Source organism: Meles meles, chromosome 19 (assembly GCF_922984935.1).
Source record: "Meles meles chromosome 19, mMelMel3.1 paternal haplotype, whole genome shotgun sequence".
Lineage (NCBI taxonomy): Eukaryota > Metazoa > Chordata > Mammalia > Carnivora > Mustelidae > Meles > Meles meles.
Window position 1 is genome coordinate 44237566 of NC_060084.1, and position 27122 is coordinate 44264687.

At 38.5% G+C, this 27122-nt stretch overlaps 1 long non-coding RNA gene across 1 annotated transcript; it reads left to right on the plus strand.

The window, feature by feature from the left end:
* The first annotated feature begins 4061 nt into the window (after nt 1-4061).
* On the plus strand, nt 4062-22001 carry LOC123931580. Its single transcript, XR_006816277.1, has 3 exons — nt 4062-4115; nt 10428-10553; nt 19584-22001. It is a non-coding gene; the product is annotated as an uncharacterized LOC123931580 (long non-coding RNA).
* The last annotated feature ends 5121 nt before the right edge of the window (nt 22002-27122 follow it).

The window sequence follows — 27122 nt, forward strand, 5'->3', positions numbered from 1 at the left end:
CAAATAAAAAAAATAAAAAATAAAAGCCTGCTCAATTTTTCTCAACTGAATTGTCAATATTGATTGATCTTATAGATGTATGGGTTTGTTTCTGAACTCTTATATTATATTCCATTGATATGCATTCCCATCCTTGTACCAATATCATAGTGTGTGATTGTCCTTATAGTAACTTTAAAATAGAGAAGTAGGAGTCCTACTACTTTGTTTTCCTTTTTCAAGATTGGTTTGGTTCTTCTGGGTCTCTTGCAGTTGCATATGAATTTCAGAATCAGCTTGTCAGTTTTTGCAAATAAGTCATCTGTGATTCTAATGGAATTGTTTTGAATCTATAGATCAACTTGGGGAGTACTACCATCTTAACAATATTAAGTCTTCCTATCTGTAAACTTGAGATGTTTTTCCATTTGCTTAGGACTTTTAAGATTTGGGGCATCTGGGTGGCGCGGTGGGTTAAAGCCTCTGCCTTCAGCTTGGGTCATGATCTCAGGGTCCTGGGATCGGGCCCCGCGTCGGGCTCTCTGCTTGGTGGGGAGCCTGCTTCCCCCTCTCTCTCTGCCTGCCTCTCCACATACTTGTGACCTCTGTCTGTCAAATAAATAAAAAATTTTTTAAAAGACTTTTAAAATTTTTTTAACCAAATGTTTTGTGGTTTTCTAAGTTTTACGCTTTTGTTAAGTTTATTCCTAAGTATATTATTTTGATGCTACTGTAAATGAAATTGTTTTCATTTCATTTTCAGATTGTACATTACAAGTGTATATAAATGCAACTGATTTTTTTCAATAACAGAACTCAATATTTGTATATATTGTGAAATGATCACGTCTCGTTAACATCTATCGCTACGCATAGTTACAAATTTTTTCTTGTGATAAGAATTTTTAAGATCTATCCTCTCAGGGGGCACCTGGGTGGCTCAGTGGGTTAAGCCTCTGCCTTCGGCTCAGGTCATGATCTCAGGGTCCTGGGATCAGGCCCCACATAGGGCTCTCTGCTCAGCGGGGAGCCTGCTTCCCCTTGTCTCTCTGCCTGCCTCTCTGCCTACTTGTGATATCTCTCTCTCTGTCAAATAAATAAATAAATCTTTAAAAAAAAAAATCTATCCTCTCAGCAACTATCAAATATACAAAATATAATAGTTCTAACTATTGTTACCATATTGTATACCACCTCTTTAGGACTTATTTATAACTGGATCTTTCACCACCTTTCCCCATTTTACCCAGCCCACATCCCTCACCTCTGGCAACCACCAATCTGTTCTCTGTACCTATGAATTTGGGCTTTGTTTTGTTTTAGATTCTGTATATAAGTGAGATCATACAGTATTTGTCTTTCTCTGCCTGACTAATTTCACTTAGCATAATGCCCTTAAGATCCAGCACTGCTGTCCCAAATGGCAACATTTCCTTCTCTGTGGCTGAATAATATTCCACTTTCCAATTATACCACATTTTGTTTTTCCATTCATTCATTGATGAACACTTAGATTGCTTCCATGTCTTGGCTATTGTAAATAGTGCAGCAATGAATATGGGGTGCTTAAATCTTTTTGAGTTAGTGTTTTCATTTCCTTCAGATAAATACCCAGAGGTAGAATTGCATCTGGTAGTTCTACTTTTAATTATTTTTTTTTCTACTTTTAATTATTTAAGAAAACTCCATACTGTTTTCCATAGTGGTTAAACCAATTCACATTTCCATCAATAGTGCATAAAATTTCCCTTTTTTCCACTTCCTTGCCAATGCTTATTTCTTGTCTTTTTGATAATAGTCATTGTATCAGGTATGAGGGCATATCTCATTATGGTTTTGATTTGCATTTCCTTGATATGGTTGAGCATATTTTCATGTACTTGTTGATCATATGTATATCTTCTTTGGGAAAATGTCTATTCTGTTCCTCTGCTCATTTTTTAATTGAAATTTTTTTGTTTTACTATTGAGTTACATGGCTTCTTTATATATTGGATATTAATCCCTTATCAGATATGAAGTTTGTGAATATTTTCTTTCATTCAATACGTTGCCTTTTCATTTTGTTGATGGTTTCCTTTGCTGTATAGAAGCTTTTTCATTTGAGGTAGTCTATTTATTGTTTTTACTTTCGATGTCAAGTCCAAAAAATCATCACCAAGACCAATGTCAAGAGCTAACAGCTTGTTTATTTCTAGGAGTTTTATAGTTTCAGGTTTTATATTCAAGCCTTTAATCCATTTTGAGTTAATTTTTAGGTATGGTGTAAGAGAGTGGTCCAGTACTGAACTGTACACTTACAGAAAGGTAGGATGGCAAATATTATGTATATTTCATAATACTTTTAAAAACTCTGTGCATGAATAAAGCAGTTTTATTTGTAATAATCAAAATTTGGAAATAATCCAGATATCCTCCAATGATAAATGGCTACAGTATGGTATAGCCATACCATGGAATACTACTCAGCAATGAAAAGAAATGATCTATTGATTCACACAACAGCCTGTATGAATATATAATTATATTGAGTGGGGGAAAAAGCATAAAAGATTATCTACTGTGTGATTCCATTTTATGTATAAAGATCTTCAAATGACAAAATGTGGAAATGGAGAACAGAGTAGTCGGTACCAGGGATTAAAGAGGGGGTGAAGTTGGGAGGGAAATAAGTCTGACTAGGAAAACATGAAGGATCCTTAGGGTAATGGGCATGTTTTGTATCTTGAGTATATCAAGGCCATATAGTTAGACCTTGTGATATTATACAATAATTTTGTAAGATGGCACTACTGAGAGAAACTGCATTAAGTATACACAAGATACCTGGGTTTTGTGTGTGTGTGTGTGTGTGTGTGTGTGTGTGTGTGTGTGTTTAAAGAGAGAGAGCCCAAGTTGGGGGGGGGAGGGTTGCCAAGGGAGAAGAGACTCTCAAGCAGACTCTGCACTGAGCGCAGAGCCCTAGGAGGGAATATAGTCTTAACTGGTCAGTCTGTGGAGTTTTCCCGTCAGCACCAATGAGGTAATCTGCCACATAAGCCAAAGGAAGATGAGGTAATCCTTTCTTTGCCTTTCCCCCTTTCATCCTATAAATGTCTTCCATTCTGCCACAGTTCCTTTGAGTTCCTGTTTACTTGTTGGGTGGGATGCTGCCCAATTCATGAATGGTTCTCTGAAAATTAGCAATGGGAAAGCTAACTAAAACATATTCAGGAGATTTAGGCAGGGACACTGCTGCCCTCGCATTAGTAGTCAGTTGCAGACCAAGCGTCAGAGATTGACTTGACCTTGCACATAGACACTGCTATTCCAGGCAAGGAACAGACTTTCCCCAGGGCAACAGCTCAGCCAGTGAGAAGCCACCATACTTTTAATTATCAGTTTCTCCAACGGACTTTTATAACAGCCTTCCCAACTCACTCTTTTCTCCTTAAAAAAAGCTCACCACCTCTCCTCTGTTCCCTGGACTTGCGTAAGGGTTTCGCTTTGGCTTGTGATTATCTTTCATTTCTAAATAAACCTATCTTTTGCTGATAAAATATTCAATAAAGCCAATCAGACCTTCAAATTGACTCAGTTGAATTTTGTGTTGCTTTTTTTTTTTAAAACAGGGTCTGAAATGCCGAGTGTTTATCACCCACCTGGCTAAGCACAGATTTCAGCCACCATAAAAATGCCTACCCAGGAAATCAACCTCTGAGTACCTCTAGTAAGGCCAAGTCCCTTTCACCAGATTTCTGGTGTTCTCATCTCCAGACCACAGTTTTCAGATAGCTCTGCAACTTCCCATATCAAGTTCTTTCATGGACTTGGAGTTCTTTCCTGCTTCTTGATGCAGAAGCTCACATAATCAGGGCGGTGGGCCACGTCTGGGAGCCTCGCTCCGATTCTAGACCGAAATTCCTGAAGCGTGGAGACAGGAATTCAAATCCCTCCCGGGTGGCGCCATTTTTTCCGCGTACTTTGGCTGCAGACTACATTTCCCAGAGATCCGCGGCCCTACTCAACTTTCCGCGTCAGCTCTGAGTCTGTTCCCACGGGGGCCGGACCTTAGCCTCCGCGCCGAGAGTCCTGGGAGACTGCAGTAGGCGTGGCTCAGATCGGCTAGTTTGGAACTAACCCTGGGGTGGCTTGAGGTGAGGCAACTTGAGCCCGCGTGGAAACGGAGCGGGTGCACAGCTTCAGATCGCTAGCGGGCTGAGGGGTAAAGTTGTGGATGTGGGTGGGTATGTGTGACGGTGTGCGGCATCTGTGACGTTGCGTTTGACAATCACCATGTCCCCGTGGCGGGCGTATGATTGTGACGTTGTGTGACTGCGTCTGTGTGTGGGGGTGGGGGGGTGTGTAGGTGCGGGGAGCCCATGACTCTGCTGGTATGACTGTGTGCATCCCTGGTATGGTTTATCTCCGAGAAACCGTGTCTGCGAGTGTGCCTATGACGGTACAGGTGTCGTGTGTGTATGTGAGATGAGTGTGCGATTGTTACCGTGACCGTGGCATTGCGTGTGTGGTTATGGAGTGCCTTCGACTGCCATTGTGACTCCAATACTTTGTCCCAAGAGATCCCTGTAACTCAGGACAGATTCTGGTCAGTCCTTCCCCTGAGACAGCCTCTTCTGACATCCCTCCTCGTCTGTTGGGAGGAGTGGGACTTAGGGCTTGGGCATGGTTTTGTTTTGTTTTGTTTTTTAATATTTTATTTATTTATTTGACACAGAGAGAGAGATCACAAGTAGGCAGAGGTAGGCAGAGAGAGGAGGGAAGCAGGTTCCCCGCTGAGCTGGGAGCCGGATGCGGGGCTGGATCCCAGGACCCTGAGACCATGACCTGAGCTGAAGGCAGAAGCTTAACCCACTGAGCCACCCAGGTGCCCCTAGGGCATGGTTTTTTGCAGGAAATTTTTATCAGGCATGGTTAGCGTCACCCAGTTCTGGCTTGAGGTTGAGCAGCCTAGTCTGTGTTGTCTTGGGCCACATCTACTTGATTCTTGCTTTAGATTGGGGAAGTGAAAATATGAAGTAGGTTGTGATGGTGCTTGCAAGTAAGATAATGATCAGTGTATTCAAGTGATCTAGAGCATTAATTTTTTTTTTTAAGATTTGTTTATTTGACAGATAGAGACCACAAGTAGGCAGAAAGGCAGGCAGAGAGAGAGAGAGAGAGGAGGAAGCAGGCTCCCAGCTAAGCAGAGAGCCCGATGTGGGGCTCGATCCCAAGACCCTGGGATCATGACCTGAGCTGAAGGCAGAGGCTTTAACCCGCTGAGCCACCCAGGCGCCCCTAGAGCATTAATTATTAAACTTGGAGTAGTTTCCAGGGGATGAAAATCCCCTTCAAACTGTAAACTACAAATTTTTCAGCTACTTGATTTTGTGCTTCACCACCCCACCCCAGTAGTTTCCTGATAATCACCAGGGGGGGACATGACCCTCATGCCAAAGTAATAATAAAAACATTTTTTTAAAGTAAAAGACCAGGCCTAAAATCAATGTCTTGGAATTACCTTTAAGATGATAATATCCAAAAAACAACAGTGGGGATATGGTTAGATATGTAATAGAATTTTGTTTTACAACTAATATTGTAATACAACTATATTGGTGTATTATTGCAATACAACTAATATTGTTTTCAGAGTTTCTGTAGTTTTTTAAAATGTTCTAAAACATGGTGGTGGTGTTTGGTTCAGTCACACTTATTTTCTTAATGGCCCATATTCCTGTCACAGGCATGTGTTTACAGCCTAGTCATAATTTTCTTACCATTTAGGGTGCTCTTATCCTATCTCTGGTTAATATTTTTTCACAAAATAAAAATGACTTGATAGTCTGTTTTTTTTAAAGATTTTATTTATTTGACACAGAGATTACAAGTAGGCAGAGAGGCAGGCAGAGAGGGGGAAGCAGGCTCCTTGCTCAGCAGAGAGCCTGATGCAGGGCTCAATCCCAGGACCCTGAGATCATGACCTGAGCCAAAGACAGAGGTTTAACCCACTGAGCCACAGAGGTGCCCCTATAGTCTGTTTTTCTGATGGCAGTGTTACAAACTTAATGAAAAGCAATCAGAAACTTGAGATTATAAAGAATCAGATCCAAATTATAATTTCATCATCCAGAATTACTCATTATTTTCAAGAATGTATTTCAAAATTTTCACTTGCATGGTTCTATAGTATTACAGGTGAGATTACAATACATATACCTTCTGTTACTTGCCTGCCCCTCTCAATAATGCAAAAAAAAAAAAAAGACATTTTCCTCTTTGTGGATAAGCACTGTCATAATTAATAATTGTGTTGAATTGTGATTATAATGTATTCTATATATTTTGGATACTAACATTTTTTTAAAATTATTTATTTATTTGACAGAGGGAGACACAGTGAGAGAGGGAACACAAGCAGAGGGAGTGGGAGAGGGAGAAGCAGGCTCTCCTGAGCAGGGAGCCCAATGCAGGGCTCAATCCCAGGACCCTGGGATCATGACCTGAGCAGAAGGCAGACTCTTAACGACTGAGCTGCCCAAGCACCCCTGGATACTATGAGATATGTAATTTACAAACATCTGCTCCTATTCCATAGGTTGCCTTTTAGTTTTGTTGATTGTTTCCTTCACTCGGCTTAACCCACTGAGCCACCCAGGCACCCCTCTTTTCTTTCCTCTTTCTTTGTTTCTTTCTTTCTTTTTATTTTGATGTAGTCCCAATAGTTTATTTTTGCTTTTATTTCCTTTGTCTAAGGAGACCTATCCGGAAAGATGCTGTTGCAGCTAATGTCAGAGTAATTATTGCCTGTGGTCTCCCTGAGAATTTTTATGGCTTTAGATCTCATGTTTAGGTCTTTAATTCATTTTGAGTTTGTTTTTATGTAGTAAGAAAGTGGTCCAGTTTCATTCTTTCTCATGTAGTGTTGAGTTTTCCCAACACCATTTGTTGAAGAGAATGTCTTTTCTCCATTGTATATTCTTTCATCTTATATCAAAGATTAATTGGCCACATAATTATGGGTTCCTTTCTGGGCTTTCTTTTCTGTTCCACGGATCTAGGTGTCTATTTTTTTGCCAGCACTATACTGTTTTGATGACCATAGCTTCATAATTTAACGTGAAGCCTGAAATTATGATACCTCCAGTTTTGTTATTTCTCAAGATTGCTTTGGCTATTCCAGTCTTTTGTGGTTCCATACAAATTTTAGGAGTGTTTGTTCTAGTTCTGTGAAAAATAGTGTTGGTATTTTGATAGAGATTGCATTAAATCTATAGATTGTTTTGGGTAGTGTAGACATTTTAACAATATTTGTTCTTCCAACCCATGATATACAGTTGTTCTTGAATGTCATAGACTTTGAGGTCTCCTCCCAAGAAGGGGAAAAATGAAACATGTAGAGAGAGTAAAGGGATGCTGGTCTTTTTTTTTTTTTTTTCTTTTCAGCATAACAGTATTCATTGTTTTTACACCACACCCAGTGCTCCATGCAATACGTGCCCTCCCTAATACCCACTACCTGGTTCTCCCAACCTCCCACCCCCCACCCCTTCAAAACCCTCAGTTTGTTTTTCAGAGTCCATAGTCTCTCATGGTTCACCTCCCCTTCCAATTTCCCTCAACTCCCTTCTCCTCTCCATCTCCCCATATCCTCCGTGTTATTTCTTATGCTCCACAAATAAGTGAAACCATATGATAATTGATTCTCTCTGCTTGACTTATTTCACTCAGCATAATCTCTTCCATGTTGCTACAAAAGTTGGGTATTCATCCTTTCTGATGGAGGCATAATACTCCATACTATATATGGACCACATCTTCCTTATCCATTCGTCCGTTGAAGGGCATCTTGGTTCTTTCCACAGTTTGGCAACCATGGCCATTGCTGCTATAAGCATTGGGGTACAGATGGCCCTTCTTTTCACTACATCTGTATCTTTGGGGTAAATACCCAGTAGTGTAATTGCAGGGTAATAGGGAAGCTCTATTTTTAATTTCTTGAGGAATCCCCACACTGTTCTCCAAAGTGGCTGCACCAACTTGCATTCCCACCAACAGTGTAAGAGGGTTCCCCTTTCTCCACATCCTCTCCAACACATGTTGTTTCCTGTCTTGCTAATTTTGGCCATTCTAACTGGTGTCAGGTGGTATCTCAATGTGGTTTTAATTTGAATCTCCCTGATGGCTAGTGATGATGAACATTGGGATGCTGGTCTTTTAAATCTCCTGGAAGTCACTTGAGCTGGAGAGGGAGGGGCTTGCAACAAAGAAGGAATTGTAGCAACAATAACCTGCTTCTTTGTCTGCATCTCTCCGATCAGAAGCAACAATCAGCAGTCAGAGGAGAGATCCCCAATATTTGGAGGACAGGGTCCTTTTCTCTCATCCTGGCTCCTGGAAGCTATGTGCAAGCAGCTCCAGGAACATATGCACAGGTACCTACCACTTGGCTGGGGATGGTCATTGGATATCTACTACTTTGCTAAGAGCTGAAATTGACCAAAAGTAACTAGAATTTATTATGCAAGCCTTTCCCTGTAAGCCTTCAATAGACTCCAGAGTTCATTTTCTTTTCTTTTCTTTCCTTTCTTTTTTTTAATATTTTTTTTTATTTCTTTCTTTAACATAGAGAGAGATCACAAGTAGGCAGAGAGGCGGGGGGTGGGGGGGAAGCAGGCTCCCTGCTGAGCAGAGAGCCCGATGTGGGGCTCAATCCCAGGACCCTGAGATCATGACCTGAGCCAAAGTTCTTTCCTCTTTCTTTCTTTTCTTCCTTCTTCTTTCTTTCTTTCTTCTTTCTTTCTTTCATGAGAGAGAAACAGCACACACCCAATTTTGGGGGAAGGGAGGGATGCAAAGGGAGAAGAAGAAATCTTATTCAGGCTCCACGCCCAGCGTGGAGACTGACATCAACAGGGTTCATGATTTTGGCTCAGATCATGACCTGAGCCAAAATCAGGAGTAGGATGTTTAATCTACTGAGACTCCCAGGTGCTGCAGATTCCAGAGTTCTAAAAGTTACATCAGATTCTCCCAACACAATTGTTGTCTAGATGGGGAGACTGATTGCTGGTTCTTCCTAATATGCCATCTCCCAGAACCTGAGATCTTCTACATTTCTTCATTTCAAGAGTATTCATTAGCAGAGTTATAAAAGCTTCTTTACAGGGGCGCCTGGGTGGCTCAGTGGGTTGAGGCCTCTGCCTTCGGCTCGGGTCATGATCTCAGGGTCCTGGGATCGAGCCCCGCATCGGGCTCTCTGCTCCGTGGGGAGCCTGCTTCCTACTCTCTCTCTGCCTGCCTCTCTGCCTAGTTGTGATTTCTCTCTGTCAAATAAATAAAATATTTTTTTTAAAAAAAAGCTTCTTTACAGTCACTGATAATTTCAACCCTCTGTGTCATTTTGGCATTTGCATCTGTTGGTTGTCTTTGTCCTTACAAGTTGAAGTTTTTCTAGTTCTTTGTATGATGAATTTTTTTTGCTATGTGTTCGGAAGGCCATTCATTCAAGAAGTATAATGCTGGTCCTTAGTGTAGGAGACAGCTCTTAATGTTCTACATTCCCTCATATGTCCCTTGTGTTTATCTATGTTGAGTAGATGGCATGAGCAAGGAAAGTAGGAATAGGAAGGAGAGTGAAAGTGATAGTTCTTTTATTTTTTAAATTTTTTGTTGCAAAATGTAACAGATGCAAAAAAACCCCCCTATACAAATAAATGTATAGTTTAATGAATTATCGTAAGGCAAATACTCTTGTAGTGATGGGAGTCATATCTAACCTGATGATCCAGAGAGCTCTTAAGAAGTCTTACTTCTCACTTCCTTTTTTTTTTTTTTAAAGATTTTATTTATTTATTTGACAGACAGAAATCACAGGTAGGCAGAGAGGCAGCCAGAGAGAGAGCGCGAGGGAAGCAGGCTCCCTGCTGAGCAGAGAGCCTGATGCGGGGCTCGATTCCAGGACCTTGGGATCATGACCTGAGCCAAAGGCAGAGGCTTTAACTCACTGAGCCACCCAGGCGCCCCCTCACTGCCTTTTCTTTTCCTTCCTTAGTTTCGTCTTCTCTGAACTCAGCCTGTCTCTAAGGGAAGAGGGAATAAAGCTGAAGAGAGAAGGAAGAAAAGAGTAGAACTGAACAGTGCTTGTAATCCTGAGTCATGACTGAGGTTACTGGTGTTTTCTTCTTTCCAGGATTACAGTAATTTCTTTCCAAGAGCCTGGTTCCAAGCTTCTCCCTCCCAACAGTGGTGGGACTCACAGTCCAGAGCCTCACTCCAGACTGTTCTCTTCTTTTTACGCCTTTATATACTCATTCAGTGAATTGATCAGCAAACCTTGTGCTCAGTCTTTTAATAGGAGCACTTCCCTCCAGGAACCAGGAAGTCATCCCTCATCAGATTTGGGGTTTAGTGAAGTAGAGATATGTGATGAATTTCATAAGTAACACATAGCCTTGTTTTTTCAGCAAGCAGTGATGTTCAGGGACGTGGCTGTTGACTTCTCATGGAGGAGTGGGAATTTTTAGACTTAAAGCAGAGGCACTTGTACAGAGATGTGATGTTGGAGAACTACAGCCACTTGGTCTCATTGGGTAAGGATGCTCCCCACCTCCCAGTAATTAAGATTCCTCTTTATATATAGACTTGTGTATAGACAACTTTTGTATATGCATATAGGATAGGTTTTTTTGAATTTACACAATAGTACATAAAAGTATTTGGTACTGAAAAAAACTCTACCTAGAATGCCTCCATCCTCTGCTGTTGGGTAGCCTTGACATCCTTGTTGAAAATCATTTGATGATATATGTAACTCATTTATTTTTGCTAGCCTACTTATTTTTTTAAGTTTTTATTTAAATTCCAGTTAGTTGGGAGGGAAGCAAGATGGTGGTAGAGTAGGGCCCCTCATTTCATCTGGTCCTTTGAGTTTAGCTAGATAACTATCAAAGCATTCTGAACACCCATGAATTCAGCCTGAGACGTAAATTCCAGTTAGTTAATATACAGTGTAATATTAGTTTGAGGTATACAATTTAGTGATTGAACACTTCCATACAACACCCAGTGCTCACTACAAGTTCACCCTTTAGTCCCCATCACCTATTTAACCCACCCCCACTCCCGCCTCCCCTCTGGTAACCATCAGTTTGTTCTTTATAATTAGGAATCAGAATGGCTAAAATTAATAACACAAGAAACAAGAGGTGTTGGTAAGGATGTGGAGAAAGGGGAACACTTTTGCACTGTTAATGAGAATGCAAACTTGTACAGCCACTCTGGAAAACAGTATGAAAATTCCTTAAAAATTTCAAAATAAAACTACCATATAATCCAGCAATTGCATTACTGGATATTTACAAAAATACTAATTCTGAGGGATACATGTACCCTGATATTTATAGCAGCATTTTCCACAATAGCCAAATTATGGAAAGAGCCCAAATGTCCATCGACTGATGAATGGTTAAAGATGTGGTGTGTGTAGATATATGCGCATACATATAATGGAATATTATTCAGCTATAAAATAGGATGAAGGGGTGGCTCAGTGGGTGAAGCCTCTGCCTTCGGCTCAGGTCATGATCTCAGGGTACTGGGATTAAGCCCCGCATGGGGTGCTCTGCTCAGCAGGAAGCCTGCTTCCCCCCTCTCTCTGCCTGCCTCTCTGCCTACTTGTGGTCTCTCTTGCTCTGTCAAATAAATAAATAAAAATCTTTAAAAAAATAAAATAGGATGAAATCTGTCCTAATCATTTTTGAAGTTAAAGTGCCAAAAACTTGTCAGATGCAGAGAAAGCAATCCAAAGAATTAGATTAAAAAGTTGGAGGGTGTCCCTCTCATCTACCCCTTAAACACATCCCCTGCCCATGCCTCTCCTTCGTTAGTATTTGCTGGTTTGCTAATTAGTAGGTAATACTTTACTAGATGATTTTTAAAAGTTGCTAAGTAATTTGCTGTATAATAGGGGAACCACAAATAACTTCCAAAAGGTACAGACAGAGAAATCAAAAGAAAGTGAGGCTTAAAGATGGAGCCATGGGATTTATCAAAGTGGAGCCAGTAGGTGGCATGTGGGAGTGAGGAGACCATCAGAGATTGCAAGTAAAGCCTCACGGTATGTGCCGAGGAAGGAGGTAAAGTATGACTTGTATAAGCAGGCTGAAGATTAGAAGAGTGCAGGGCCAGAAAACCAAGTCCTAATTATCAAAACCGTCAGCAGTGGCACATATCTATGAGAAACAGAAGGGGATAAAGAGCCACCAAGGACTGTGGCATTTGACATGTCATCTTTAAGGACCTTAAATGTTTATAGGGCTGAAGTGAGATTAGAAAGGAAAGTCACCAAATAATTATTCTTCATTTGAAATGTGAGAGATAGAGAAGAGGCTCAGTGGTTTAGGCCGCTGCCTTCGGCTCGGGTCGTGATCTTGGGGTCCTGGGATCGAGTCCCGCGTTGGGCTCTCTGCTCGGCGGGGAGCCTGCTTCCCTCTCACTCTCTCTGCCTGCCTCTCTGCCTACTTGTGATCTCTCTCTGTCAAATAAATAAATAAAAAATCTTTAATAAAAAAAATAATAAATAAATAAATTTCTGAGATCTTAAGGGCATGTTTCAAATATTTTAGTCATGAAGTTAAATGAGGCATATATTTGTTTAAATCTGAAATTGAAGGGCGCCTGGGTGACTCAGTTGGTTAAGTGTCTACCTTTGGTTCAGGACATGATCCCAGGGTCCTGAGATTGAGTCCTGCATCGGGCTCCCTGCTCATCAGGGAGTCTGCTTCTCCCTCTACCCCTCCCCCCTGCTTGTGATCTCTCTCTCTCAAATAAATAAATAAAACTTTTTTAAAAAGTAAAAAAAAAAACAGGGACTCCTGGGTGGCTCAGTTGGTTAATCATCTGCCTTTGGCTCAGGTCAGGATCCTGGGGTCCTGGGATCAAGTTCTGCATCGGGCTCCTTGCTCAGTAGGGAATCTGCTTCTCCCTCTGCCTGCCACTTCTCCTGCTTGTACTCTCTCTCTGTCTCTCTCACTCCCGCCCTGGAAATAAATAAATAAAATCTTTAAAAAATAATAAAATAAAATAAAAATATATTGAACAGCCATTTTATAACCTTTATGCATGTAGCAAAAGAGGGAATAGAAGTGACATTTTTCTTTCTTACAGATAATTTGCAATTTGTTAGAAGTAAATCCTTGTTGTTTTTGGAAATACTATATAGCATTATTCTTTCTTACTTTAAAAGTTTATAAATATTGGGTTGTCTGGGTGGCTCAGTCAGTTTAACGTTGGACTCTTGATTTTGGCTCAGGTCATGATCTCAGGGTCATGGGATCAAGCCCCACATCGGGCTCTCTGCTTAGCATGGGGTCTGCTTGAGATTCTCTCTTTCCCTGTCCCCCCTAAAATAAATAAATAAATCTTTTTTAAAAAGTTACAAAACATAAGAAAATGCAAACTTGTAATTGTACCAACTAGAGAAAACCACAGGATTGTACTGTGCAAACTTAACTGTATCATGGATAACTTCCCTTATTTATTTTTTTTAACTTCCCTTATTTATTAACATGAATCTGGATCACAATTTTTAGTTTCTTAGTGTTCTGTCGTGTGGATTTTTTCATGTACTTAACCAAAATCCCAATGATAAATATGGCAATTACCTAAGAAAATTTGCTGTTAAAAAATACAACCTTATGGCGCCTGGGTGTTACACAAGGAAATCAACTGTCCACAGAAAAACTTGTACATGATTGTTCATTGCAGCATTATTCACAATAGCCAAAAAGCAGAAATAACTCAAATTTCCATTAGCTGATAAACAAAAAATATATAGTATATCCATACAATGTAATATTATTTGTCATTAGGAAGGAGTATAACAGTAATATATACCACAATATGTATGACCCTTTAAAACATATGTTAAGTGAAAGAAGCTAGACACAGAAGACTATATATTGTATTATTCCATTTAAAATGTCTATAACAGGCAAATCTTTAGATATAGAAAGAAGATAAGTTGTTGTTGGTGAAATTGGGGACAATGGGAAGTTACTGCTGAAGGATATAGCTTTCTTTTGAAGATGATGAAAATATTCTAAACTTGACTGTGGTGATGGTTATACAACTGTGTAAATATGCTAAAAATCACTGAATTATGTTCTCTATTTTTTAAATTTTATTTTTTCAGTGTTCCAAGATTCATTGTTTATACACCATACCCAGTACTCCATGCAATACGTGTCCTCCTTAATACCCACCACCAGGCTCACCCATCCCCTCATCTCCCTCCCTTCCAAAACCCTCAGTTTGTTTCTGGGAGTCCATAGTCTCTCATGCTTCATCTCCCCCTCTGATTTACCCCAATTCACTTTTCCTTTCCTTTTCCTAATATCCTCCATGTTATTTCTTATGCTCCACAAGTAAATGAAACAATATAACTGACTTTCTCTGCTTGACTTATTTCACTTAGCACAATCTCCTCAGTCCTCTCCATGTTGATACAAAAGCTGGGTATTCATCCTTTCGGAGGGAGGTGTTGTATGTCATTGTATATATGGACCATATCTTCTTTATCCATTCATCTGTTGAAGGGCATCTTGGCTCTTTCCACAGTTTGGCGATTGTGGCCATTGCTGCTATGAACACTGGGGTACATATGGCCCTCTGTTCACTACATCTCTATCTTTGGGTTAAATACCAGTAGTGCAATTGCAGGGTCATAGGGTAGCTCTATTTTTAATTTTTTAAAAAATATTTTATTTATTCTTTGACAGCAGAGATCACAAGTCGGCAGAGAGGCAGACAGAGAAAGAGGAAGGGAAGCAGGTTCCCTGCTGAGCAGAGAGCCTGATGCGGGGCTCAATCCTAAGACCCTGGGATCATGGCCTGAGGCAAAGGCAGAGGCTTTAACGCACTGAGCCACCCAGGCGCCCCTATTTTTAATTTTTTGAGGAATCTCCACACTGTTTTCTAAAGTGGCTGCATTAACCTGCATTCCCAACAAGAGTGTAGGAGGGTTCCCTTTTCTCCACATCCTGTCCAGCACTTGTTGTTTACTGTCTTGTTAATTTTGGGCATTCTAACTGGTGTAAGGTGGTATCTCAGTGAAATTTTGATTTGGATTTCCCTGATGGCTAATGATGAAAAACATTTTTTCATGTGTCTGTTAGCCATTTGTATGTCTTCTTTGGAGAAGCGTCTGTTCATGTCTTCTGCCCATTTTTGTTGTGATTATCTGGTTTTGGGGTGTTGAGTTTAAGGAGTTCTTTATAGATCTTGCATATCAGCCCTTTATCGTAGTGTCATCTGCGAATATTTTCTCCCATTCCATGGGTTGCCTCTTTGTTTTGTTGACTGTTTCCTTTGCTGTGCAGAAGCTTTTGATCTTGAGGAAGTCCCAAAAGTTCATTTTCGCTTTTGTTTCCTTTGCCTTTGGAGACTCATCTTGAAAGAAGTTGCTCTGTCCAATGTCAAAGAGGTTACTGCCTATGTTCTCCTCTGGGATTTTGATGGATTCCTGCCTCACATGATGTCTTTCATCCATTTCAAATTTGTCTTTGTGAATGGTGTAAGAGAATGGTCGAGTTGAATTATGTTCTCTAAATGAGTGAATTGTATGGAGTGTGATTTATATCTCAAAAAGCATTAGAAAAGAACATGATCTCCATTACTTTCTTCTTGGATAATTATTTCGGATTTTTAAAATCTTTTTTAAATTTTTTTAAATATTTTTTAAATCTTCTTTGATTTTTTTAAAATTATTTTTAATTACAAAAGGAATGCATACATATATTCCTCTTTGTAAAAACAGACATTACATTGATTAATTGGCCATCTGTATGTCTTCTTTGGAAAATATCTATTTAGGTCCTCTGCCCAGTTTTTAATCGGTTTATTTGTGGGTTTATTCATATGTTCTTTAAAAAAGATTTTTTTTTTAATTATTTGAGGGAGAGAGAGCAGAATGAGCGAGAGAGAACACAAGTTGGGGGGTGAAGGGCGGAGGGAGAAGGAGCAGCAGCCTTCCCGCTGAATAGGGAGCCTGATGCAGGACTCGATCCCATGACCCTGGGATCATGACCTGAGCCAAAGGTGGATGCTTAAGTGACTGAGCCACCCAGATGCCCCATCCACCAATCTACTTTCTATTCCTATGAGTTCAGCCTTTTAGATTTCACATATAAATGAGATCACTTTCTCTGTATGACTTATTTCACTACACATAATGCCCTCAAGGTTCATCCATGTTGTCACAAATGACAGGATTTCCTTCTTCTTTATGGCTGAATTACATCCCATTTATAAACACCATCTTTTCTTAATCCATTCATGAGTCAGTGGACACTTAAGTTGTTCCATGTCTTGGTTATTGTGACTGAAGCAACAATGAACAAGGGGGTACAAATATCTCTTCAAGATAAGGATTTCATTTCCTTTGGATATATTCAGAAGTAGGATTATTGGATCCTACAGCAGTTCAATTTTTAATTATTTGAGGAATTCCAATACTGTTTTTCCACAGTGGCTTTAATAATTTATATTCCCACCAACATTGTACAAGGGCTTCCTTTTCTCTGCATGCTGGCCAGCATTTGTTATCGCCTGTCATTTTGATAATAGCCATTCTGTCAGGCATGAGGTGATATCTCATTGTGGTTTTGATTTGCATGTCCCTAATGATGAGTGATGTTGAGTACATTTTCATGAACATGGCCTTTTGTATGTGTTCTTTGGAAAAATGTCTATTCAGGTCCTCCCATTTCTTTCTTTTTTTAAATTTTTGTGTACGTTAGTCACCATAAAATACATCATTAATTTTTAATTCAGTGTTCTAAGATTCATTGTTTATGTACAAAACCCAGTGCTCCATGCAATACATGCCCTCCTTAATACCCTGAGCTGTATGAGCTCCTTATATCTTTTGGATGTTAAACAAATATTTTCTCCCTGTATGAGAAATCATTTATTCTTGGGATTGAGTATCAGCTGTGGACTTCAAGAGAAGAGAAAAAAAATTAAAGACTTATTTAAGAGCTAGACAAGATTTTTTGAATGTTGAAGAAGTTGAGGCTAGAATAATGTTTACCTTTTGGCTTATGCTTCTCAGTCTGGCACTACTTTGATGTCCTCAAAATAGTTTGCCTTATCCACTTTCATCATTTTTGTGAAAATATTTTTTTCTTTATTATAATCAACACTTATTAAAATACCACTTATTTTTTTTCAGGGACTTTACCCAAATTATTATCTTCTTTTCTTTTTATTTTGGAATTTTTCAAATATTTGCAAAAGTAAAGAGAATACTATAATAATGTGCCTTTCACTGAACTTCAAACAGTTTCCATTATTTTCCCAATCTTCTCCTAAATAACTCTTCATTTTAGCAGTTAACCTATGTTAGGTGTTACCATCATTTTACAGATATGGAAGTGGGACTTAGAGGTTGTAATTATTCTTTCAATGACACAATCCTTGTAATTAGCAGAGCTGAGACTTGAAATCCAGTCTCTTTGATACAGTTCCGTGGATCTTCCTTTTACACCACTTTGCATTTTATTCTATCATCCTATCTGAAGGTTGCTTTCCTTTCAAACTGTCAGTGGCTATTGCCATTGGTGAATCTACTTGTTTCTTATCCTTGGTGAACATCATCAAGGATAATGATGAACTCCAAGGATAATCCAAACATGCCACGCAAATAAATGGTATTTTACACAGTCTCTACTCTAGACACAAAACCTACCTCCTTGTAATCTTCTCATAGCAGATTCATTGAGCCCCTTCGACGAACTTCCCCCAGGATATTTTCCACTTTGAATTGACATTGTCTTGCCCCATAAATCAACACCCAACATTCTTTTTATTACAGAATTTCTGAATCACTAGCCACTGAAACATGCTTTGTCCCATTGGAGGGTACCCTCTATCTTCCCCACATCAGTAAATCTATATGTTTATAATAACATGAAACTTTAGTTATATAATTTTGCCACAATGCATAGAACATCATAAAGATTCTTTAAAATAATTATGGAACATAATTGTTTTCCCTGTTAACTGCCTGTTATTTTCCAACATGCTCATTCTAATTCCTTTTCTTTAACCCTCACCATTCAATAGTTACTTACTGAACACCTGTTATATGGTAGATTGTGTGATAAAAGCTGATTAAATAATAGTGAAATATTATTAAATAAATAAGAGTGAAACAGATATGGTGCCTTCCAATAGGAATATTATAGTCTAGTGTAGAAAATGAGAAAAATAAATGAGGGAAAAATTTATGAAGATTATGATTAGTCATCCTGGCACTGGAATAAGATTTGGTGTTGTTTGATGCTGTTTCAGAGGGGGGATTTTTAGTGTTATTTGTAGTTATATATATATATATATTTTTAAAGATTTTATTTATTTATTTGACAGAGAGGGATCACAAGTAGGCAGAGAGGCAGGCAGAGAGAGTGAGAGGGAAGCAGGCTCCCCGCCAAGCAGAGAGCCCGATGCGGGGCTCGATCCCAGGACCCTGAGATCATGACCCGAGCCGAAGGCAGCAGCTTAAACCACTGAGCCACCCAGGCGCCCCTGTAGTTATATTTATACCGAGAGCAGATGGATGAGAAGGGGCCAGCCATACAAAGACAGTACCTGCCAGAAAGGCAATGGAAATCACACTAATGTAAAAAAGGTATTTTATCTGCTTTTGGAACAGAGCATAGTGAATGGGGAAGAGCATAGTTCAGTGATATGTTAGCTAGGGCCAGGTCCTGACATCACCTTAGAGTTAATGTTAAAATAGCATTTTTCAAATGTTATACTAAGTGCAAAGGAAAACCTTAGTGATTTTCTAATTTTAGACTACATCAGGATCACTAGAGATTTTCCTTTTTTTCTCTTTTAAAAAAATATTTATTTGAGAGAGAGAGCAAGCAAGAGAGCACGAGAGAGAGAACACGAGTAGGGGGGCAGGGCAGAAAGAGAGGGAAAAGCAGACTCCTTGCAGAGCAGGGAGCCTGATGTGGGACTTGGTCCCAGGACCCTAGGAGCATGACCTGAGCCAAAGGCAGACGCTTAACAACTGAGCCATCCAAGCATCCACTAGAGATTTTTCTTAAAGTCAAGGCCTGTTCCTGTAGATTTTGATTCAGTTGCCTTGAAGTGATACTTGTACCATTTGTATTTTTAACAAACTTCCCAGTAATTCTGATCTGAAGCAACATTTTAGGAACACTTAGTTAACCTGCTTCTTTAATCACCTTCTCTGTCCACATTCACCTTCCATGGTTATATTTGAGATCTTTCCAAGTCCTCACTTTCTTTTTTTTTAAAGATTTTATTTATTTATTTGACAGAGATCACAAGTAGTGGAGAGGCAGGAAGAGAGAGAGAGGGGGAAGCAGGCTCTCCACTGAGCAGAGAGCCCGTTGCGGGCTCGATCCCAGGACCCTGGGATCCTGACCTGAGCCGAAGGCAGAGGCTTTAACCCACTGAGCCACCCAGGTGCCCCTTAGCCCTCAATTTCTTATAGGTATTGTGTTAATATTCTTATTTCAGAAATTTTGTTCTTCCAGGAACTAGAAAAAAAAATGCATGTTCTCTTTCTCTTTCTTACTTCTCAGATATGAAATCCCAATGTGCCACAAAGGACTTCTCATCAAAGGATGATAATTATGAAATAAAGTTATCTCAGAGGAAGATAATGGAAAGACTTATAAGCCATGACTTTGGATGTTCCATTTTTCAAGACGATTGGAAGTATAATCACCATTTTCAGATAGAACAGAGAAATCAAGAAGAATATCTTAAAGCTGTGACAGTCACCCATGAAAATATGCAAAGTCTCAGTCAACAAATATCCTATAATCTACATCAGATATATCATACTAGGCAAAACCCCTATGAATGCAGAGAATGTGGGAAAGTCTTCAGTTACCACTCACTGCTAATTCACCAAGGGAGAAATCACACTGAAGAAAAATGCTATGAATGTAAGGATTGTGGAAAGGCTTTTGGTAGTTTCTCAAAACTTATGGACATCAGAAAATTCATAATGGAGAAAAACTCTGTGAATGTAATGAGTGTAGGAAAGCTCTCCACCCCCCCCCCCCCCAAATCTCATTCGAGATCACAGAATTCATACTGGAGAAAGACCCGATGAATGTAAGGAATGTGGAAAGGGTTTTAGTTGTGACTACACCAGAGAATTCATACTGGAGAGAAACCCTAGGAATGCAAAGAATGTAGAAAAGCTTTCAGTTACCACTTGTACCTCCTTTGATGTGAGAAAACACATACTAAAGTAAAAGGCTCTGAATGTAAAGAATGTGGGAAGGCTTTTAGCAATAGCTCAATTCTTAAGGGACATCAAAGGGTCTACAGTAGAGAAAGACCCTATGAATGTGGGGAACATGGGAAAGCCTTCCATCACCACTCACTTCTTATTCAGTATCAGAGAATCACACTGGAGAAAGATCCTATGAATGTAACAATTGTAGTAAAGCCTTCCGTTATCATTGACATCTTATTGGACATCAAAAAATTCATCCCAGAGCAAATCTCTTTGAATGTAAGGAATGTAGACCGTCCTTTAGTCATAACAGAGAACTTTCACACTATCAATGAATTCATACAGGTGAAAACCTCTGTGAATGTAAGGAATGTGACTAATCTTTTGGTCAAGGAGCACAACTTATTCATCATCAGGTAATTCACACTGGTGAGAAACCCTATGAATGTAAGGAGTGTGGGAAGGCCTTTATCCATGGTTCATGTCTTACTCGACAGGAGAAAATTCATACTAGAGAAAGAAAATCTCTAGGATTGTAATGAATATAGGCAATCCTTTGCTTCCAAGTAATCTCTTATGGGACATCAGATAATTACTAGATGAGAACTCTATGCATGTATTTTATAATTTGCATCAGATATTCATGCAGAAAAAAAGGCCACATGAATGTAAAATATAATAACTATATCATGTCAATGATTTATATTAGCATGAAATTATACTCATGTGAATAATGTGGAAAAACTCAGTTTATACTTTATTCTACTTAGTGGATTTATAATAAAGACAGTCTTTATAATGAAATGTAACAAATGTAGGAAGCCATTATGAAGATTTTATTTAACAAATTAGGAGATTATAAAAACATTCCTTAATATGAAAAATACAGGGAAGTAACCCCATATTGAACATCAAAATTTTAAAAACACCCCACTTTGACAGAAAAGCAACAGAATGATAAATCAACTAAAAACGTTGAGCTAAAACAAAATACACTATCAGCTTGGTAATTTAAGGAAGAAACTAAAAGTACAAAATACAAAATCTTTAGTAATGAGTGATGTGAGAGTACTACATACCAAATGCTGTGTAATGTGACCCAAAGCTTTACTGATAGGAAAATGTATATCCCTTGATACATGCATATAATTTAATAAACAGAAAAATAAACTATGAGTAAAACACAGGAAGGTAGAAAGCAAGTAAAATAACTTCCAAAACAAGAGGAGATAAGGATTAATAAATGTAGAGATTAAATCAAGTCAACTCTAGTTTAGATTTAGTCCATAATCCAGAAGTGTTCTTTCTAGAGGTCAGAATATGGGTGTGATCCAGAAAAAAAATAAAAACTAAAGACATTATGAGTGAGGTATTTTATATAACCATATAGACAGAGATTCTTCTTAAATATTCTACTACTTTATACCCGTAAGTTTGAACATCCAGAGCAGGATTTTCACACTGTTGACATTTTGGATCAGAGAACTGTTGTGAGGGGCTCTCCTCGGTAGTGTAGGGTGTTTGTAGTAGCATCCCTGTCCTCTGTTCACTAGATGTCAGTATTATCCCCTTCCTGCTAATTGTGAGGAACAAGAATGTTTCCAGACATTTAAATGTCTGGGGTAGAGGAGAGTGTAAAACTGCCCCCAGTTGGCAATTACTGATCTACATGAAATTAAAGAAAATAACCTAATTTTATTCAGGAAGAAATAGAAAACCTGAATAAAACATAACCAACAGAAAAAAAATGTTAAAATATTTAAAGATGGGGCGCCTGGGTGGCTCAGTGGGTTAAGCCGCTGCCTTCGGCTCAGGTCATGATCTCAGGGTCCTGGGATCGAGTCCCACATCGGGCTCTCTGCTCAGAAGGGAGCCTGCTTCCCTCTCTCTCTCTCTCTGCCTGCCTCTCTGCCTACTTGTGATCTCTCTCTGTCAAATAAATAAATAAAATCTTTAAAAAAAAAAATATTTAAAGATACAACACCTTAAAAGTTCCCCAAAGACCAGGTGTTTTTAAGAACATGGCAAGCTGGGGTGCCTGGGTGGTATAGTTGGTCCGGTGACCACAGCTCAGGTCATGATCTCAAGGTCCTCAGGTTAAGCTTCCCTTTAGCCTTGAGTCAGGTTCCTACTCAGTGTGGAGTTGACTTGTCCCTTTGCTTCCCCGCTCTGCCCTGCCCCCCATTTGTGTGTGCTCTGTCTCTCTCAAATGAATGAATAAATCTTAAAAAAAAAAAAAAAGAACACAGCATGCTAATCCTTCAAGTAATAGATAATTTATATAATATGTAAATTTTTCCAGAGCCTGGGGGAAAAATAGAATGCTTACCAACTTACATAAGAGGTCACTAAAACTCTGATACTTAAATGGGACAAAGAGTATATAGTGGTTTGAATGATATCTCCCCAAAATTCATGTTGAGGCCCTAACCCCCAATACCTCAAAATGTGACTGTTTAGAGATAGGGCTATTAAAACGATGATTAAGTTACAATGAGTCCCTTAGAGTAGAACCTAATTCAGTCTGACTGGTGTCCTTAAAAGAGGAAATTTGGACACACAAAGAGACACCAGGAATATACCTGCACAAAGAGACCATATGAAGACCTAGCAGGAAGGTGGCCATCTGTAAGCCAAGCAGAGAGGTCTTGGAAGAAACCAAACCTTGATCTTGGACTTCTAGCCTCCATAACCATGATCAAATAAATTTCTGTTGTTTAAGCCACCCAGTGTGTGATATTTGCTATGGCAGTGTTAGCAAGCTAATACAGAGTACACAAATAACTCTAAAAGCCAATGTAAAGGATTTTTACATCTTTATAAAGAGGGATATAAAAATTCTAATAATTAAGAAAAACCTAACACTGTATTAATTACTACCATATAAGATAATTTACTCAAATTCTCCAAGATCTAACCTCTTTCAATTAATGATATATATATCCAGGGTCTGTATATCCCAAATTCAGGAAAACACAATAATTTGCAAAAGACATGATCTAGCTTCTGGATTAATCTATTGTATATCTATATGGTCTAAAGAGTTGTAGTGTGTATGTTTATTTGCACAATTAAATTCAATTGTTGAAGTATTACAGTAACTAGAATATACAATATTTTTAAATCCGGTAAGCCAAGTCCCCTACCACAGTTTTTCTTTTTCTGCCTATTCTCACATTCTTCTATTGCTTAGAATTATATCAACTTTTCTATTAATTGAATTTCTATTCTATTAAAACTTTACATCAAGGAACATGGTCTTTGACACTGATTTTTCTTATTATATTCCCTTTAGTAAAATTTTATAGTATTTCATATGAATCTCATTGCTTTCTTGTTCAGATTTTTTTTTTAAGATTTTATTTTTAAGTAATCTGTACACCCAACATGGGGTTTGACCTCCCAACTCCAAGATCAAGAATCACATGCTCTACTGACTGAGCCGGCCAGGTGCCCCTTGTTCAGATTTATTTATTCTTGTGTTTCATGGCTTTCATGACTTTGGTACTATATATATATAAATTTGGTTCTCTCTCTCTCTCTCTATATATATATATATATATATACACACATTTTTAACTGGTTATAGATTGTATAGAAAATAGTGTTAATTTGTATATTTGTCTTATATTTAGTCATCATACCAAATAATGTTTTCCTATGGTATCTTGGTTTATCCAGATGTATATATATAGGATTTAAATAGCAATAATTCTGACTCTTCCTTTCCAGTGTTTACATCAATTATTTTCTAGCCCTGTTGATTAGTTTACATTTCTAAAACCATGTTTAATAACTGAAATAAGTATTCATGTCCTCATCTCTTTCCTGATATAAATGGAAATGGCCTCAGTATTTCAATAAGTAGCATATTCCCCATGGGGGCTGGCAGACAGCTTCGGTCATCGTAAAGGCTGGCCTTTCTATCTTTATATTAATTTTGTTAGAAATGACAACTAAGTTTTATCAGTTTTATGCCTTTTGGCGGTAATCATACAATTTTTATCCTTTAACTTACTGAGTAATAAAATATTTCCTGGTAATACAGTATACTTTATTACAACATAAATTCTATTTTGCTATAATATGAAAGTAAAATATCCCATGTGTTATGTCTTAAGACAAAGATTCTTGTAGAGTTAGTTAATTTTTAGTAGTTTGATTGAAGGGCAAAGCTAAGGATATAATAAATCTGAAAACTTTCTAGGAAAATTCAGCTATATATAGCTTGGGTTATGCAGAAGACAGCCTTGGAGACTGACAGCTCTCTTGCTCTTAAGATAACAGTGAGCTGGGGCGCCTGGATGGCTCAGTGGGTTAAAGCCCTGCCTTTGGCTCAGGTCATGATCCCAGGGTCCTGGGATGGAGCCCCACATCGGGCTCTCTTCTCAGCAGCGAGCCTGCTTCCCTTACTCTCTCTCTCTGTCTGCCTCTCTGCCTACTTGTGATCTCTGTGTGTCAAATAAATAAAATCTTAAAAAAAAAAAAAGATAACATTGAACTGTTGGAGACCAGGCATGTACAAGAGAATGTTTGCCCATGATAACACAATATATAATTAGAAAAGTACACCAGAAGTTTTGCAGAATACAATCACAAGTAGAATCTAATAACTGGGGTTCTTTTTGTTGTTGTTCTTTGTTTTCTTTTATCTCTAATTTGACATTTTAATGTTCTTGGGCTTCAGCTTTTACAAAAAAAGTTTATGAATTGCTCAGAATCTCATTGCTGACAACATTGACTGTTACTTAGAAGCTCACATTTTAGGGACACCTGGGTGGCTCAGTGGGTTGAAGCCTCTGCCTTTGGCTCAGGTCATGGTCTCAGGGTCCTGGGATCGAGCCCTGCATCGGACTCTCTGCTCAGCGGGGAGCCTGCTTCCTCCTCTCTCTCTGCCTGCCTCTCTGCCTACTTGTAATCTCTGTCTATCAAATAAATAGATAAAATCTTAAAAAAAAAAAAAGAAGAAGCTCACATTCTACAACTCCAGCTTCAGCCAAGAATGAAGCAAAAATAACGTGTGTGTGTATAATAATATATAAACATATATAACACACATCTATATAATGTATACATATGTCTAGTAGAACAAAGAACTAAGAAAGGACTAGAGTAATTAGCGTTCTATATTAAGAAAATGTGAAATTATAACTCTCTTCCTCTACATATATGAATGTTTTAATAACCTATATATCATGTGCTAACATTTAGAATTTTTGCATCTTTATATGTAAGTGAAATTGCTGTATAAATGTGGATTTTTTAAAATTTATTTGACAGAGATCACAAGCAGGCAGAGAGGCAGGCAGAGAGAGAGAGGAAGGGAAGCAGGCTCCCTGCTGAGCAGAGAGCCCGATGTGGGGCTCAATTTCAGGACGCTGGGATCATGACCTGAGCCGAGAACAGAGGCTTTAACCACTGAGCCACCCAGGTGCCCTTAAATGTGGATTTTTTTTCCTACTTTAAGACTTATTTTGGGGTGCCTGGATGGCTCAGCTGGTTGGGCGACTGCCTTCAGCTCAGGTCATGATCCAGGATCAAGTCCTGCATCAGATTCCCAGCTCCGTGGGAAGTCTGCTTCTCCCTCTGACCATCTCCCCTCTTGTGCTCTTTCTCACTCTCTAATAAATAAATAAAATCTTTTTTTTTAAAAAACACACTTATTTTTATCATACTTTAGGACTAAGATTAAGTTATTTTCATAAAATGAACCGGGAGTTCATGTTTTTGTCTAATCTGGAATAATTCGGTGGTCTTAAAGGCTAGCCTAGTCTAGTACTAAACTAGAAACTCCAGTTGAATATGGACTATTTTAGGGCCGTCCTTGTCTTGTCCAGACTTACAGTGAATACCTCCAGTGTTTCATCCTGAAGTATATAATACATTTTAGGTTTTTGTTAGAAATGTTATAGCAGGTTAAAAATGTTCTCTTCTATATCAGACTGGCTAAATTTTTTCTTTTCTTTCTTTCTTTCTTTTTTTTTAAGTAGGCTCCATGCTCAGTGTGGAGCCCAGTGGAGGGCCTAAACCCATGATCCTGAGATGAAGACCTGAGCTGAGATCAAGAGCCAGATGCTTAACTGACTGAGCCACCCAGGTACTCCATGACTGGCTAAATTTTTTGTTTTGTTTTCAAATTAGGAAGTTATATTTAATATAATCAAATGTTTTTTTTAAGTTTTTATTTAAATTTCATTAACTTACAGTGTAATATTCTTTCTGATGCTTTTCCTGTTTCTACTGGTATGATTTCTAGTGTTTCCTTAATAAGAAAGATGTTTTTAATGGGTTTTATGAAGTAGCTTTTATGAAGTTAAAAAGTTGTCCCCTATTCCTAGTTACCCAAAAGGGGCTTTCCCCACTTTAATCTTGAAGTCGTCTTGAACTTTATCAGCCATTTTTTTCTCCCTTGGCTGAGATATATGATTTGTCTTCATTAATCTAATAGTATAGCTTATTCAGCTGATATCTTTTCTGATATTAAATTTATCTTTGCATTTCTGGAATAAACACCACTTTGTCACAATATGCCTTCTCTTTACTCACCGTTATAATTTATTTCTTAATATTTTATGTAGGATTTTTGTTTATATTATAATAAATGAGATCAGTGTATGATTTTTTGTTCCTTGGATTTTCTTTGTTTTAGCTGTTATGGTTACAGTAATCTCAAAGTACAATTAGTAGTTTCTTTTTCTAGTCCGTGGAACAGTTTTAACAGTTTTTTTAAGACATAAATAATTTTTTCCTTGAAGGTTAAAAACTTACTTATAATTGGGGTCCCTGGCTGGCTTAGTCCATGGAGCATGCTACTCCTGATCTCTGGATTGTGGCTTTGAGCCACACATTGGGTGTAGAGATTACTTAATAA